This window comes from Hemiscyllium ocellatum, chromosome 15 (assembly GCF_020745735.1).
Source record: "Hemiscyllium ocellatum isolate sHemOce1 chromosome 15, sHemOce1.pat.X.cur, whole genome shotgun sequence".
In the NCBI taxonomy this organism is placed as follows: Eukaryota; Metazoa; Chordata; class Chondrichthyes; order Orectolobiformes; family Hemiscylliidae; genus Hemiscyllium; species Hemiscyllium ocellatum.
The window spans coordinates 64,068,299-64,083,935 of record NC_083415.1 but is presented as its reverse complement, the minus strand read 5'-3'; the positions used below and the strand labels follow the sequence as shown (position 1 = coordinate 64,083,935).

The 15,637-nt window shown below is 42.1% G+C and overlaps 1 protein-coding gene across 1 annotated transcript in view; it reads left to right on the top strand.

Annotated features, from left to right (window-relative positions):
• Nucleotides 1-211: 211 nt before the first annotated feature.
• The window catches only part of LOC132823015 (death-inducer obliterator 1-like), a 142,429-nt gene continuing 127,003 nt past the window's right edge, over nt 212-15,637 (top strand). The window contains exon 1 of the mRNA XM_060836546.1: nt 212-383. The gene's annotated coding sequence lies outside the window, so the exon portion shown is untranslated. The remainder of the gene's footprint in view (nt 384-15,637) is intronic.

Here is a 15,637-nt window from a genome sequence, read left to right as displayed (position 1 = left end):
ACGTACAATAGAATCAGGGCAACTTTCATAAGTTGTTGTCAACAATTTCTAGTATATTCCGGTGTGGTTGGTTACCGCTAGTCAGCATTGGAAATGTAAAGGGAAAAGATGTGATGTATATACGTGTGACCTTGGGTATATCGAGAGACTTCGGGAGCTTGCAGCTTTGCTCTCAGCGTGACCCCGCCCCTCCGTCACATGGGCTGGGGTCACGTGGGTAGTTCGTAATGGCGCTGTCTCTCCGGCGGAGCCTGCTCTCGGATTGAGGCAGCACTGCCAGCCGCGTGTCGGCTTTGAACCGGGATTAGGCCAACGCCGTCGTTACCCCGGAGTGTCGTCGATAAACAGAAGACACAAACCAACTAAAGCCTTTCTGTTTCCCCGTGAGTAGCGCTGCACGTATGGTGGTGGTGAAGGCGCTGGGAGTTAGGCCCCAGGGTGCACGGTAGGCCGCGATAAAGCTCGACGTTCGAACGGCTCGATCCGCTTTGTTCCTGGAGCTGGAACGCTGATTTGGGGCCACTCCTGGAACCTGGATCCGGTTGCTTCGTCTCGTTGGGAGCTTGACCCGTCTGAGGTCGCAAGTTTAGCAAGGCTAAATCGTTGGGATCAACCCTTGGCTGTTCCAGTCACCCCCCCCCACCCCATTTCCAGTCTCCGTGAGATAGTTGCTCGGATTTATAGTCCTTATGTTTTACTTATCTCGGATTAATCTGTAGCTCAGAATGCGACTGTGAATCAGATTAAATATGGCCTGTATGCAGATATGATGAGGGATGTTTAGCTTGCGCTTGGTCCTGTTGGACGTGGGTTTGGCTTAGTTTATACCAGTAGGAAGCTGTCAAGGGATATACGTACAATGTCCGGAGTTCGACTTGAACACTCAGGCAAATATTTTTAGAGATTTACATAATCAGCTGACAAAGATTGCCTCCTCCTCCTTTTCCTGAAATTGGCTAGTGGATAATGAGTCCAATGAACCAGTTTATGTGCCGATAATAGGAAAATAGTAGTCAAATTTTTAAAAAACTTCGTCAGGCAGCACTTGCGGAGAACAAAAAAAATCATGTTGACTCTTGAGATATTTGCGCACACATGCTGGTAATAGCTTGAGGAATTGCTGAAAAAAAAGGACCTTTTTCTTTATAAAAAGAGATGCATGGTAGAGAACCACAGAAATTATGATTAATTTTAACTCCATCAACTTGAATCATGTTTCCATTTCAGGGCATCACACTTCAGGAAGGGTTTGAGAGATTTTAGTTCCATGGGAAAAAATGGAGTTGCTGAGTTGTTCTCCTTTGTGAAGCTAGGTTTGAGAAGAGGGTTGATAGAGCTGTTCAAAAGTATGGATAGTGCAAATAGAATTGATAGGGAGAAAGTGTCCTTATTGATAGAATTGAGAATCAGAGAGCATAGATTTAGGCAACAAATGACGAGCAAAGTGATGTAAACACAGTGAATGGTTAAGATCTGGAATGCAGGGTTGGAAGCAGATTCAAACGTTTTTCAGAAGGGATTTGCATGAACATTTGAAAAGTAAGAAATTGTAGGGCTACAGTAAGAAAGGCTATGTGTGAGACTCTGACCTGAGAGCTGCCTTGATTGTGGTGGACTGAAGTGCCTCCTGTGTTGTAAATTCTGATTGACTCATAATTCTTACTGGACAATTTCATTGCTATCCCGTGATTAACATTTATATTCTGAAAGCAGCATGGTATGTTTATAATTATTGCAGTTGTAGGAATTAAAATAATTTGAACAGCAAAAGTATTTTCCAGGACTGGCTTGGAAGCATGCAGTAGCTCTGTGCAGTAATTCTGGATACTTGGAACATGGTTTATGCAGTTCTCTCCCCCCCCCCCCCCCCCCCCAATTTTCAATTTAGTGTTATTCAGTATGTCTGTTAAAACTGTTATGCTTCAGTGAATGTCTTGATTCAAATATACATATGCAACTAAATTATTTGCACATCTACATGTCTGTAAGCAGCTATTTAGATCAGCTGACCATATCAAGAAGAGCAGCATCTTAAGAGTTTAAATTATACTTAATTATTTCATCCATGCTACTAGATGCTGTATCCCTTTCAGGTATGTCACTTGACCTGACAACAGAAATTGTTTTAGTGTTTTAAATTTCAAGTAACTTTCACTGATCATCTATTAGTGTACTGCGGTGTGGTAAAACTGCAGCAGCATAACTCCTGTGACTAATACAGTGAGATTTGCTCCCTAGTCAAGTTTCACATGAGCAATGATGGTATCTAGCTCTTTTTCAACATCAACTCACTCAATCTCTCAACTATTTCATTTGTAATGTTTTTTATTCATTCATGGAATGTGAGCTTTGTTCGCTAAGCCTGATTAATTGCCTTTAATATAGTGGCCATAGAGTTCTACAGCACAGAAACAGTCCCTTTGACCCAAACTGGACCATGCAGACCAAAATGTCCATCCGTGCTAACGCCATTACCCTGCACTTGGCCCATATCCTGCTAATCCTTTCCTATCCATGTATTTGTCCAAATGCCTTTTTAAATATTGCTAATGTACCTGCTTCAATTACTTCTGCTGGCCGCTCATTCTATGTGTGTACCACCCTCTGTGTAAAAACAGTTGCCCTTCAGGTGAACTGCCTTCTTGAACTACTACAGTCCATTTGGGATAGGTAGACCTACAGTGCCTTTAGAGACGGAGTTTCAGGATTTTCACCCAATGGCACTGATAGAGCAGCATAATAGTTCCAAGCAGAGACGGCGAGTGCCTTGGAGTGCCAATTGCAGGTGATGGTTTTACTATGTATCTGATGCCCTTGTCCTTTTAGTTATTAGTGGTCATCAGTTTGAAAGGTGCTGTTGAAGAAGTCTTGGTGAATTTCTTCGTTGCGTCTAGTTGATAGTACACACATTGTAATGAGTGTTGATGGAGGTTGGTGAAGCAGGGATGGAGTTGATTGTTTTCGTGATGGAGTTACTTGGTCTCGGTAATGGCACTGATGATTAGAAGCTCAACTTAAGAGCAAATATAACACTGACATTGCAAATTTGTTTATGCCTCAAACTGTTACAAGAGAGGGATGTGTTCAATAGCTAGGGAACAAAGTTTATGAGGAGACTGACATCAGTGGCTTTGACCTTTCTCTATTTGGGTGGAGAAAATTCTTATTCTTCACGTTGCTGACCACTAACAGTCCTAAAGAGTATTTTTTATTTCAAAAATATACTTTATTCGTAAAATAATCATAAAATAATTTGATGGACTGTGCATTAGGTAATGCCATACTATGTCAACATTTATATACACAGCTCAGAATTATCATTGTTATATACAGGTCTGTGCATTTCTCGCTCATATGCCCATATATTGAGCTGAGGCGACAGCAGAGCCCAAGTGACTGCATGGGCCCCCTGTTCTTCTTTAGACAGGCAGATGTTAAATGGTGGTCTTTCCCCACCGCGCCTTGGCGGCAGCTGCCCCGAGCTTCAGCGCATCCCTCAACACGTAGTCCTGGACCTTGGAATGTGCCAGTCTGCAACACTCAGTCGGGGTCAACTCCTTCAGCTGGAAGATCAACAGGTTTCGGACCACCCAGAGAGCGTCCTTCACCGAGTTGATGATCCTCCACGCACAGTTGATGTTCGTCTCGGTGTGCGTCCCGGGGAACAGGCCGTAGAGCACGGAGTCCCGCGTCACGGCGCTGCTCGGGACGAACCTCAAATACCACTGCATTCCTCTCCAGACTTCCTCAGCATAGGCACATTCCAGAAGGAGGTGTGTAACAGTCTCGTTCCCCCCCGCAGCCGCTTTGAGGGCAGCGTGCGGTGCGGCAGAGAGTCCGGGCGTGCATAAATGATCTCTCAGGTAGAGCCCTTCTCACCACCAGCCAAGCCACGTCTTGGTGCTCGTTGGAAAGTTCTGGCGATGATGCATTCTGCCAAATTGCTTTGACAGTCTGCTCAGGGAACCACTCAACAGGATCCGCCCTCTCCTTTTCCCGGAGGATCTCAAGGACGCTACGTGCTGACCACTTCCTGATGGACAGTCCTAAAGTGTTTATGGTGCAACAGTTGACGAGCAGTGGGAGAAATTCAAAGAAATTTCTCATGCTCAGCAGAAGTATATTCTGGTGACTACGAAGGACTGTAAGAGGAGGTGTAATCTGCCATGGGTATTTGAGGAAATTAGGTAGGCTATCAAAGTGAAAGATAAGGTATACAAAGTGGCCAAAAACAGCAGGAATCTAGAAGATTGTGAAAACTTCTGAGGTCAATAGAAAGCCACAAAAAGAACAATAAAGTAAGATAGAGTATGAGAAAAAACAAGCACAGAATAGAAGACAGATAACAAAAGTTTCTATAAATGTATAAAACGAAGGAGAGTGGCTAAAGTAAATGTTGGTCTTTTAGAGGATGAGAAGAGGCAGTTAGTTATGGGATATGACGAAATGGCTGAGGCATTGAACAGGTTCTTTGCAATGGTCTTGAGCATGGAGGATACTAATAACATGCCAGTAAGTGATGGAGACAAAGGTAGGTGAGGACATGGAAACGATTACCATTGCAGAAGAGAGTTAAAAATCACACAACACCAGGTTATAGTCCAACAGGTTTAATTGGAAGCACACTAGCTTTCGGAGCGACGCTCCTTCAGGTGATTGTGGAGGGCTCGATTGTAACACAGAATTTATAGCAAAAATTTGCTGTGTGATGTAACTGAAATTATACATTGAAAAATTGATTGTCTGCTAAGCCTTTCATCTGTTAGAATACAGTGATAGTTTCACTTCTTTCACGTGTAAATCACAAAACCCTTCTTTTTAAAATTGCATTCTCGGGTTAGCTGCTAACAATGGTGAGAGCTAGACAATATGTTGAAGGTGTTGGCCCCCTGTGTTCTCTGTCGATGACCTGATGTTTAGATTGATTCTACTCTAATAAGTGAGATAACAGTGTTTTACATAAATTCATGCAGTTTTTGAGCTCAGCGCTCTACATGAATATATGCAGTTTTTGAGCAAAGTGCAATGTAACTCTGCAATAAAAATTCACCACACAAAGTATGTGTGTGCATGTGGGTCTTTGTCTGTGTGTCTGTCTGTCTGGGGTGGGGGTTGTGAGCGTGTGTAGCGTGTGGTGAGTGCAGAGGGTCTTAAGTCTGCAAGGGGGTGCATGTGTGAGCGTAGGAGTGTGTGTGTCTATAAGGGTGTGTGTGGGTGTCTGCGCGTCTGTGTGTACTTGTGTCCGTGTGTGTGTGTGTGTGTGTGTGTGTAGTGCAATGGTGATCACCTGTAATGTGACATGAACCCAAGGTCACGGTTGAGGCCCTCCCTAAGGGTACCGAACTTAGCTATCAGCCTCTGCTCGGCCACGTTCCTCTGCTGCCTGTCCCGAAATCCACCTTGGAGGAAGGTCACCTGAAGGTCCAAGGCTGAATGTCCTGGACCACTGAAGTGTTCCCCACCTGTTGATTGTTGTGCGTTGTCGTATCCTTTGCTCGGTTTCCCCAATGTACCATGCCTCCGAGCATCCTTGCCTGCAACATGCAAGATAGACAATGTTGGCTGAGTCACATGAGTACCTGCGATGTACAAGGTGGGAGGTGTTCCCACGCTTAATAATGGTATCTATGTCCACAATCTGACACGTCTTGCAGCGTCCACCGTGACAGGGTTGTATGTAGTTGTCCTGAGAGCTAGGCAGTTTGCTACAAACAATGATCTGTTTGAGGTTTGGCGGTTGTTTAAAGGCAAGTAGTGGAGGTGTGGGGAAGGTCTTGGTGAGGTGCAGAGTGGCTGAGCAGAGGCTGGTAGCTAAGTTCGGTACCCATAGGGAGGGCCTCAACCAGGACCTTGGGTCCATGTCACATTACAGGTGATCACCATTGCACTACACACGCACACAGATGCTCCTACACACACACGCACTCACATCCACACGGACACAGGTGCACACAGACACCCACACACGCCCTTATAGACACACACACTCCCACGCTCACACATGAACCCCTTGCAGACTTGAGACCCTCTGCACCCACCACACGCTACATACGCGCTCAACCCCCACCCCAGACAGACAAAGACCCACATGCGCACATATACTTTGTGTGGTGAATTTTTATTGCAGAGTTACATTGCACTTTGCTCAAAAACTGCATATATTCATGTAGAGCGCTGAGCTCAAAAACTGCATGAATTTATGTAAAACACTGTTATCTCACTTATTAGAGTAGAATCAATCTAAACATCAGGTCATCGACAGAGAACACAGGGGGCCAACACCTTCAACATACTGTCTAGCTCTCACCATTGTTAGCAGCTAACCTGAGAATGCAACTTTAAAAAGAAGGGTTTTGTGATTTACACGTGAAAGAAGTGAAACTATCACTGTATTCTATCAAATGAAAGGCTTAACAGGCAATCAATTTTTCAATGTATAATTTCAGTTACATCACACTGCAAATTTTTGCTATAAATTCTGTGTTATGATCGAGCCCTCCACAATCACCTGATGAAGGAGTGTCGCTCGGAAAGCTAGTGTGCTTCCAATTAAACCTGTTGGGCTATAACCTGGTGGTGTGATTTTTAACTGTGTACACCCCAGTCCAACACTGGCATCTCCCAATCATGACAGAAGAGAGAGTTTCATTAGATTAGATTACTTACAGTGTGGAAACAGGCCCTTCGGCCCAACAAGTCCACACCGACCCGCCGAAGCGCAACCCACCCATACCCCTACATTTACCCCTTACCTAACACTACGGGCAATTTAGCATGGCCAATTCACCTGATCCGCACATCTTTGGACTGTGGGAGGAAACCGGAGCACCCGGAGGAAACCCACGCAGACACGGGGAGAACGTGCAAACTCCACACAGTCAGTTGCCTGAGGCGGGAATTGAACCCAGGTCCCTGGCGCTGTGCGGCAGCAGTGCTAACCACTGTGCCACCGTGCCGCCCCCGACGGGTGCTTACCCAACACTATGGATAGATAAATCTCCTGGCCCTGATGGAATGCATCCCAGGGTACTAAAAGAAATGGCTGGATAAATAGCAGTGGACTGGCAGTAATTTTCCAAAGTTTGCTGGACTCTGAGGCAGTCCTAGTAGATTGGAAAATAGCAAATGTGATGCCACTGTTCAAAAAGGGAAGTAGACAAAAGATGGGGGGAAAATAGGCCAGTGAGCGTAACCTCTGTAGTGGGGAAGATTCTTGAGTCTTAGTAGGTTTGCTTGCTTGTTATTACCCAACAAATAGAAAGCAGGCTACACCACCAATGCTTCACCTGGAGGCTCACTGAAGATGTTACCTAGTATGGTGACAAAACATCTGAAAATGAACCTTCCAGCTCAGCAAGCAAGCCTACATCCAGAACCTCAACCTGAGCTACAAATCTTTGCAAAACTCACTAAGGATGCATGGTATTAGAAGTATAGCATTAGCGTGGATAGAGGATTGGTTGACTTACAGCAAGCAAAGAGTAAGGATAAATGAGTGCTATTCTGGCTGGCATTCAGTGATTCATGGTTCGCCTCAGGGATTGGCATTTGGACCACAATTTACATAGATTTGGATTGGGGACCACGTGTATGGTGTCAAAATTTTGCTCATGACACTAAGATGAGTGGCAGTGCAAAGTGTGCAGAGGACTGTGAAACTTTGCAGAGAGACATAGATTCATTGAGTGAGTGGGCAGAGGTCTAGCAGATAGAATACAATGTTAATAAATCTGAACTCATACATTGTGGTAGGAGTAACAGCAAAATAAATTATTACTTGAATGGTAAAACGTTGCAGCATGCTTATTTGCAGAGCGACCTGGTGTTCTTGTGGATAAATCACAGCAGGTTGGTCTGCAGGTACAACAAGTAATTAGGAAGGCAAATGGAATTTAGTCCTTCATTACTAAAGGGGTTGAGTCATAAGCAGAGAGGTAATGTGACAGTTGTGCAAGGTGTTAGTGAGACCACACCTAGAGTACTATGTGCAGATTTGGTGTCTTTGTTTGGGAAGGGATATACTGGCTTTGGAGAGGAAGTTCACTAGGTTGGTTCTGGAGTTGAGGGGCTTGGTTTACGAGGAGAGGCTGAGTAGATTGGGATTATATTCATTGGAATTCAGAAGAATGGGGAGGAATCTTTATTGAAACATATAAAATTATGAAGGGAATCTATAAAATAGAAATAGATAAGATGTTTCCACTCCGAGTGAAACTAGGATAAGAGGGCATGGCCTCAAGATTAGTGGAAGCAGGTTTAGAACTGAACTGAAAAGGCACTTCTTCACCCAGAGGGTTGTTAATCTATGAAATTCCTTGCCCAGGGAAGTAGTTGAAGCTACTTCAGTAATCACTTTTAAAGCTAAGGTAGATAATTTCTTGAAAATGAAAGGAATTAATGGGGATGGTGAAAACGCTGGTAAGTGGGGCTGAGTCCACAAAAAGACTAGCCCTGACCTTATTAAGAGATGGAGCTGGCTCAAGGATCTGGATGGCCTACTCCTCTTAATTCTTATGTTCTAAAGTTTGTTTTTAAATGCAGTATGCTTCAGAAAGCTATGTAGTGATATGCTAGAAGTACATTTGCTGAAATCTATACTTGTATAAATTCTCTGTAGTTTGGTTTAATATGGAATGAAATTGAGATTGTTTAGTGTGGCTGTGATAGTGATTTGCTGTAATATTAGTGTTGTTTTGCTTCAGCTGTTACCCAGTATGAAAATGCAATGTTACATTAGATTAAATTACATTTGGACTTTAAAACGTGGAAAAGGTGCACACTTGTCCTTATGGTGCAGTAGTTTGATTAGATTAGATTACTTAATGTGGAATCAGGCCCTTCGGCCCAACAAGTCCACACCGACCTGCCGAAGCGCAACCCACCCAGACCCACCTAACACCGCGGACAATTTAGCATGGCCAATTTGCCTAACCTGCATTTTTGTTTTGGACTGTGGGAGGAAACTGGAGCACCCGGAGGAAACCCACGCAGACACGGAGAATGTGCAAACTCCACACAGACAGTTGCCTGAGGTGGAAATTGAACCCGGATCTCTGGCGCTGTGAGGCAGCAGTGCAAACCACTGTGACAGTTGATAGGATTCTGACTGCTGTCTGTGAATCTTCAGCTTGTAGGTTATTTCTTTACTGTGTCAACATGATATTGCAGAGCAAATACAGTATTTCAAGCAGAGAAGTTCAGCTACCAGACAGTCTTTCACTTAGTGACAAATTCAAATTGGTGTAAACTGGGACTTTTACCCTCCTAATAGTTGTCTACCTGTATTGTTTGTTTTTTTTAACTTGAAGTTTTACTCCAGTATTATATCTCCCAGTGATTTCCTTTATTATATGTGGGGTGAATTTTGGATTTTAGTAGTTTCTGTTTTCGTTTTGGCAGTTAATGCGGTTTATATATAGGAAAGGCTAGACCTGTGTCTCTGGAGTTCAGATGAGTCAGAGGTGACTTAATTGAAACATACAAGGTCCCAGGGGAACTTGATTGGATGAGTGTGTAAAGGATGTTTTCTTTTGCAGAAATATCTAGAACTAGAGTTTATAGTTTAAAAATAAGGGGTTGCCAATTTGAGAAAGGTGAGGAAAACAAATATTCTCCCAGGGCATTGTGTCTTTGGAATTCCCTTTCTTAAAAAGCAGTGGATTGCAAAATCTTTGGTATTTTTAATGTTGAATTAGACAATTCTTAATAACTAAGGGAATGAAAAATTATTGGGGGTATGCAGGAATGTAAAGTTGAGGTTAAAATCATATTAGCCATGATCTTACTGAATGGCAGAACAAGCTCCAAGGTTCAAATGGCCTTGTTTGAATGTTCATATGCTGTCCAAAGTCATTTCACAGGCTGTATGGGAATTTCATGCCACTTGTTTGATCACCAACTGTCATTTTGACATTCTAGTGTCATAACTGCTCTGCTTTTATTGCTTCTGAATTCAAAATATTTTTGTCCTTTTAATTGTGTTCCTGTCTCTTCCACTTGAGACCAACAGTTGCATCATTATTCAAAACAACTTAAAATAATAAATGAGGCCAAGAGCACGTTTGTGATGCTCTTATTCTTCGGAATAGTCAAAGATTTTCTATAGTTGATTGGGCTATTCAGGCAGTTTGTGTACTTGCCCTATATTGGTCTTAGAGTCAGAGAATCATACAGCACGGGAACAAAAACAAACCTTTCGGGCCCCTTTGTCTATGTTGACTGGATTTTTCTAAACTGGACTAGTCCCATTTGCCTGTGTTTTGCCCATATTCCTCTGTCTTTCCTATCTGCATACTTGTCCAAATATCTTCCTCAGGAACTCAGTGGTCATGACATCTGAAAAGAGAACATATGATTGCCATACCCAATACCCAACAGGTAAGGGTTATCCTGCACAAAGTTCATGAGTCACACATTCCAAACTCCTGTCAATTTATTTTTAAATCTTTTAGGATTTATACTAATGGTATGTTCCAGGCAGTTAATGAAGTTAGTACTTGTTACTATACTTACACCGTTCCTTTATCTCTCCTGTCAAGTATAGAGTTCATTGGAATAAGTAAAGAAATAATAGTTGTGCTACCTATGAATTGATAAGATCAGTGACCTTTTCAGTGAAAACAGGAAGTGGTGGCAAAGCTCAAGTCTGGCAGCATCTATGGAGAGAGAAAGTAAGTTAACATTTTGAGTCCAGTATTACTCTTTGGAACTGAATGATGCGAGAAAATAGTGTGGCTGCTAATGAGAGTAAGGGAGCGATGTTGCTGAATTATACGGTACAAAGGAGGCCCATTATGTCTGTATTGCCAAAAATATATTTTGACCCATACCAATCCCATTTCCTGACTCTAGGATCGTAGTTTTGAATATGTTTTTTGATTCTTCAAGTATTCATCCAAGTATAAAGGTTATGAGGTTACCTGCCTCAACTCTTTTCCCCCCCGCCAGGCAGTGCATGTCAGACCCTCAACATCCTCAAGGGGAAAACCTTTACCTCGAATCCCCTCTAATCCTCCTACCTTTGCTTTAAAAGAGTGTCTCCTTGTTCCTGACTGTTAACTAAGAGAAAGAGCCGCTTTCCATCCACATTGTCTGTGCCTTCTATAGCCTATTGCACCTGTCAGTTCCGCACACCCCCCGCCTCCTTCTCTCTTTCCCCCCCCCCCAAACTCGCACACACACATGTACACACAAGTTTGGCAGTATCTATGGAGAGAGAAAGTAAGTTAACATTTTGAGTCCAGTATTACTCTTTGGAACTGAACGATGCGAGAAAATAGTGTGGCTGCTAATGAGAGTAAGGGAGAGAGATCACTGAATTACACGCGCGCACGCACACACAACCTTCTCTTTGAAGGAAAGTGCAGTAAATAAATGCAAAATAGTTGCTACTAGTAAGTGAAGGGTAATGTTCATTCTTTTGTGTTGAAATAAATGTTGTGGCGAGACTAAAGATCTAAGGTGGAAAGTAAGGTGATGTGTTTCCAACTTGCAGTGGACTTTGAAGAAATACTGTAGCTCATTTATGACAAGAAAAGTTAGTGTCTGAGCAAAATAATTTATTGAAATGGAAGTTTGGTGTCATTCTTGCAGGTAATGGAGGTGTTGTGCAAACTGGCCAGCCAGTCTACATTTAGTGTTAATGGAGTGGCAATAGCTTTGTGAGTAGCGAATACTGCGGATTAGATCGAATGTTATATGAGTAAACCACTGCTTCCCATGGAAAGTGTGTTTTAGGCTTTGGACAGGGAGGAGTAAAGGGTGTAGTTGTAAACCTTCTGCTGTTGTATGAGAAGGTGCACTGGGTGAGTCAGCATGTCAGGAGATGATAGCACCATGTTAATGTCTTTGGAGAAGTAATCCAGGGATCCAAATTAAGGTAATTGGGGTATAGGTTCAAATTCCACCCTGGCAGTTAGTGGAATTTAAATGGAATGAATAAAATCTGGAATTAAAACTTTGTCTTATAAACCAAAGTCAACTGTTGTAAAAACCCATCTGGTTCACTAATCCCCTTTTAGGGAATGAAATTTCCATCCTTATCTAATCTGGTTTACCTGTGACTCCTGACCTAGAGCAATGTCGTTAACTGCTATCTAAAATTGCCCTTGTGAACCACTTAGTTAAGAGAACTGAGGACAGGCAACAAATATCAACCTTGTCATCAATGTCCAAATACCTTGATAGGAGTAGATGGGAGACATTCTTGGCAGGAAGCAAGCATGGAAATTGGACAGGTGTTGACCATAGTTTTCCAATATTCTTTAGACTCAAGATGGTGCCAGAGGATTGAATTGGCAAGTTTTGAGAAGATTTGTAGCTTGTGTTGAGATTCTATAGGTAAGTTTGTTCGCTAGAAGGTTCGTTTTTAGGCGTATCATCGCCATACTAGATAACATCTTCAGTGAGCCACTGGATGAAGCGCTGGTGGTGTAGCCCGCATTCTATTTACTATGTGTTTATGTTTCTGTGGGTGGGTGATGTTATTCCCTGTAGTGATGTCATTTCTGGTTCTTTTTCTCAGGGATTGGTAAATGGGATCCAAGTCAGTGTCGTTGATCCAAACGGAACTCTATCCATATTGACTTCGATCCTGTTTACCACCCCCTGAGAAGAAGAACTGGAAATGACATCACCACCAAAGGAAAGGAAATGACATCACCAACCCAAGGAAACATAAGCACGTAAATAGAAAGTGGGCGACACCGCTAGTGCTTCATCCGGAAGCTCACCTGAAGACGTTACTTCGTGTGGCGACGAAACGTCTGAAAACAAACCTTCCAGCTCAGCAAGCAAACCTACATCCAGAGGATTGAATAATTGTAAATAATAGACCCTTCAAACAAAGGTGGAAGGATCAGACCAGCAAATACAAGCAGTTAGTTTAACATGAGTCAAACAAGAGCAGAAATTGCTGGCAAAACTCTGCAGCTCTGTGGGTAGAAAGTGGAGTTAATGTTTCAAATGTGGTGACTCCTTATCAGAACTGTTAACCTTTATTTCTTTAGATGCTTCTAGGGCTACTGAGTTACACCAACCATTTCTGATCTTATTTCAGATCTCCACATTGTTTTAGTTTAATCTTGGTGGTGGCAGAGCTTTGAGAAAAAAAGAAACAAAATTATTCGTCTCTTGGGTAGTTAAGGATAGCCAGCAAAGTTTTATGATGAGCTAAAAACGAGGGTCGATGAGCATAATGGTATTAATATGGTGTACACAGACTTGCAAAGGGCTTTTGATTAAGTGCTGGACAGCAGGTTTTTATGCAAAGGAGGAACACATGGAATAAAGAGGACAGAAGAACATGGATGCAAAATTGGCTGAAACTGAATTTTACTTAAGGTAAAATACTGTCGATACAGGAAATCTGAAACAAACAATCCTGGAGAAACTCAGAAGGTCTGGCCATATATATGGAAAGAGAAAGAGTTAAGGTTTCAAGTCCGATGTGACGACTTAAGAACGTAATTTAATCTTAATCTTCAGAGCTTGTTAATTTAACAACGTGTCTTTAACTGCAGTGTGGTGTTTGTATTTCAGTGTTGGTTTTAACAATAAAACAAGCTGATTTTGAATGAAGATGAAGTTGAATAAACTAAACTATTCACACAGTACAATTTGAAAGACTTTGAAACGCATGGTAAAATATTCCATCTCTCCTAACCACACCCATTTATAGCTCTCAAAACAGAGTGAGTTTGCTTCTCTATCAAATCTAAAGATTGGCTTGATGTTTTCTTTCGATTCCTAGTTCTGAGAGTTTGATCGCCCTCTCCTTGAGTCACACAACTGAGTTTAGACTTCATCAGCTGAGAATGACCCCTTCAGAGTTCTAACCAAACACTTCTGGTCTGAAACGTTCCAACTGAACTCCTTACGTTTTGAGTAACTTATTCCTGAACAGTTCTAAACTATCTTCTTTAGGAGTACTTGGTTTACATATCTGACGTGCATAAGGACCTCTTGAAAACTGAAACCAAAAGGTTTTCTGTGTAGGTGTTCCCGAAGCAAATAAAAACCTCTCGATCCTTCTAAGTGAAGGCACCCTAATGCTCTTCGTTGTGTAGTCAGTCCAATCATAAAAACTGTCCTGTTGCAAATAATTACCAATTTGAACTCCAGGAACACACTATCTCATTTGAAAAAACACTCCCAAAAACACAAGTTGCACAGGAATAAGGCATTCCTTCAAATAATCACAACCTCTCCTCCAGCTAGTATGGGTTTTGCATTACTCTTGAATTTTCATAATATTATATTATTTCAGATTGATTCAGAGAATTGATGTGCATGTGCCACATGCTAAATCTAAATAGAAACCCTAGCCATTTATACATTACTGAATTCTGATTGTATAGTGTGGTTAATGAAGTAAATCTGCATTGACCCATCTTGATATGACTTGGAAAACCGACACAATAATTGAATATGCCAGCCTTGGGATTTTACAATTCTGCAATTCATTTGGTCAGTGGCATCCAAACTGTCTGTGCTTAGAATTCCAGTTTTAAACAAGAAGGGGTGGGGTAATGCCATTTAGCTCCTATGTTAAACAGCAGAGAAAGCATGGTTGTAGAGCCTATATTACTTCCACTTCACTTCTCTGCATTCATTCTATTAGATTCCAACTATCCATTAATCTTGAATATATTCAACAATGGAATTCCAAAGCTGCATAATGCTTCGGGTCATTACATTTCTCCTCCTCTTGGTCAAAATGGCACGGTGTCTCTCTGGTTTCCAACTATGCCCGCTAGATCTAGAATCCTCAATGAGTGGAATAAACAGTGAAACATTGAGAGGTGTGTTGGGTGAGGCAGATTTTAAAAAAGGTTTGTACATCCAAGAGACTTAAAGCTTTGTAGAGGTGTAAAAATAAGAGATCTGAGGATAGCTTTATTGGTATTAAGGAAATTATGTAAAAGACGGAGAATTAGAACTAAAAATAATGAATAGGTAAAGACAGCAGAATGTTGTAGACGTGTTATGATGTCATGGATTGATTTTAAATGTACTAGGTTCTGTGAGTTAGTGAGCAACTGGGACTTAATTCTGCATGAAGTGGAGGCAGGTAAAATTTGAAGTTGAAGTTTGTGGAGATTGGGAGGATAGCTGCTACACACTAAAATTAAATCGCGAGGTAAAAGTATCAATTGGGCTTTTGAAGCTGTTGAAGTTGGTCGTGTTTCTAAGGCAGACGCGTGCTTTTGGTGAGAGTGGGTTTGGAGTTTCAAGTTTTGGGATGAACAAGACATTAAGGCTTCTCATGTGCTCAATAAGTGATTGGAAAGGTGGATAGGTTGCATGTAAAGGAGTGCAGCTTAACACAAGGTTGAAGATCTCTCCATTGGTAGGAGAGAGGAGACCTGAGGGCACAGCCTTAGAGTAAAGAGAAGACCTTTTTAGAACAGAGGTAAGGAGAAATTTCTTCAGCAGCGAGTGGTAAATCTATGGAATTCATTGCCACAGAAGACTGTGGCGTATATTTGAGACAAAGATAGGTTCTTGAGTATCAAGAGTTATGGGGAGAAAGCAGGAGAATGGGGTTGAGAAGTTTATCAACCATGATTGAAGGCAGATCAGACTGGATGGTCTGAATAGCCTAATTTCTGCTCCAATATCTTATGGTCCTAATGGC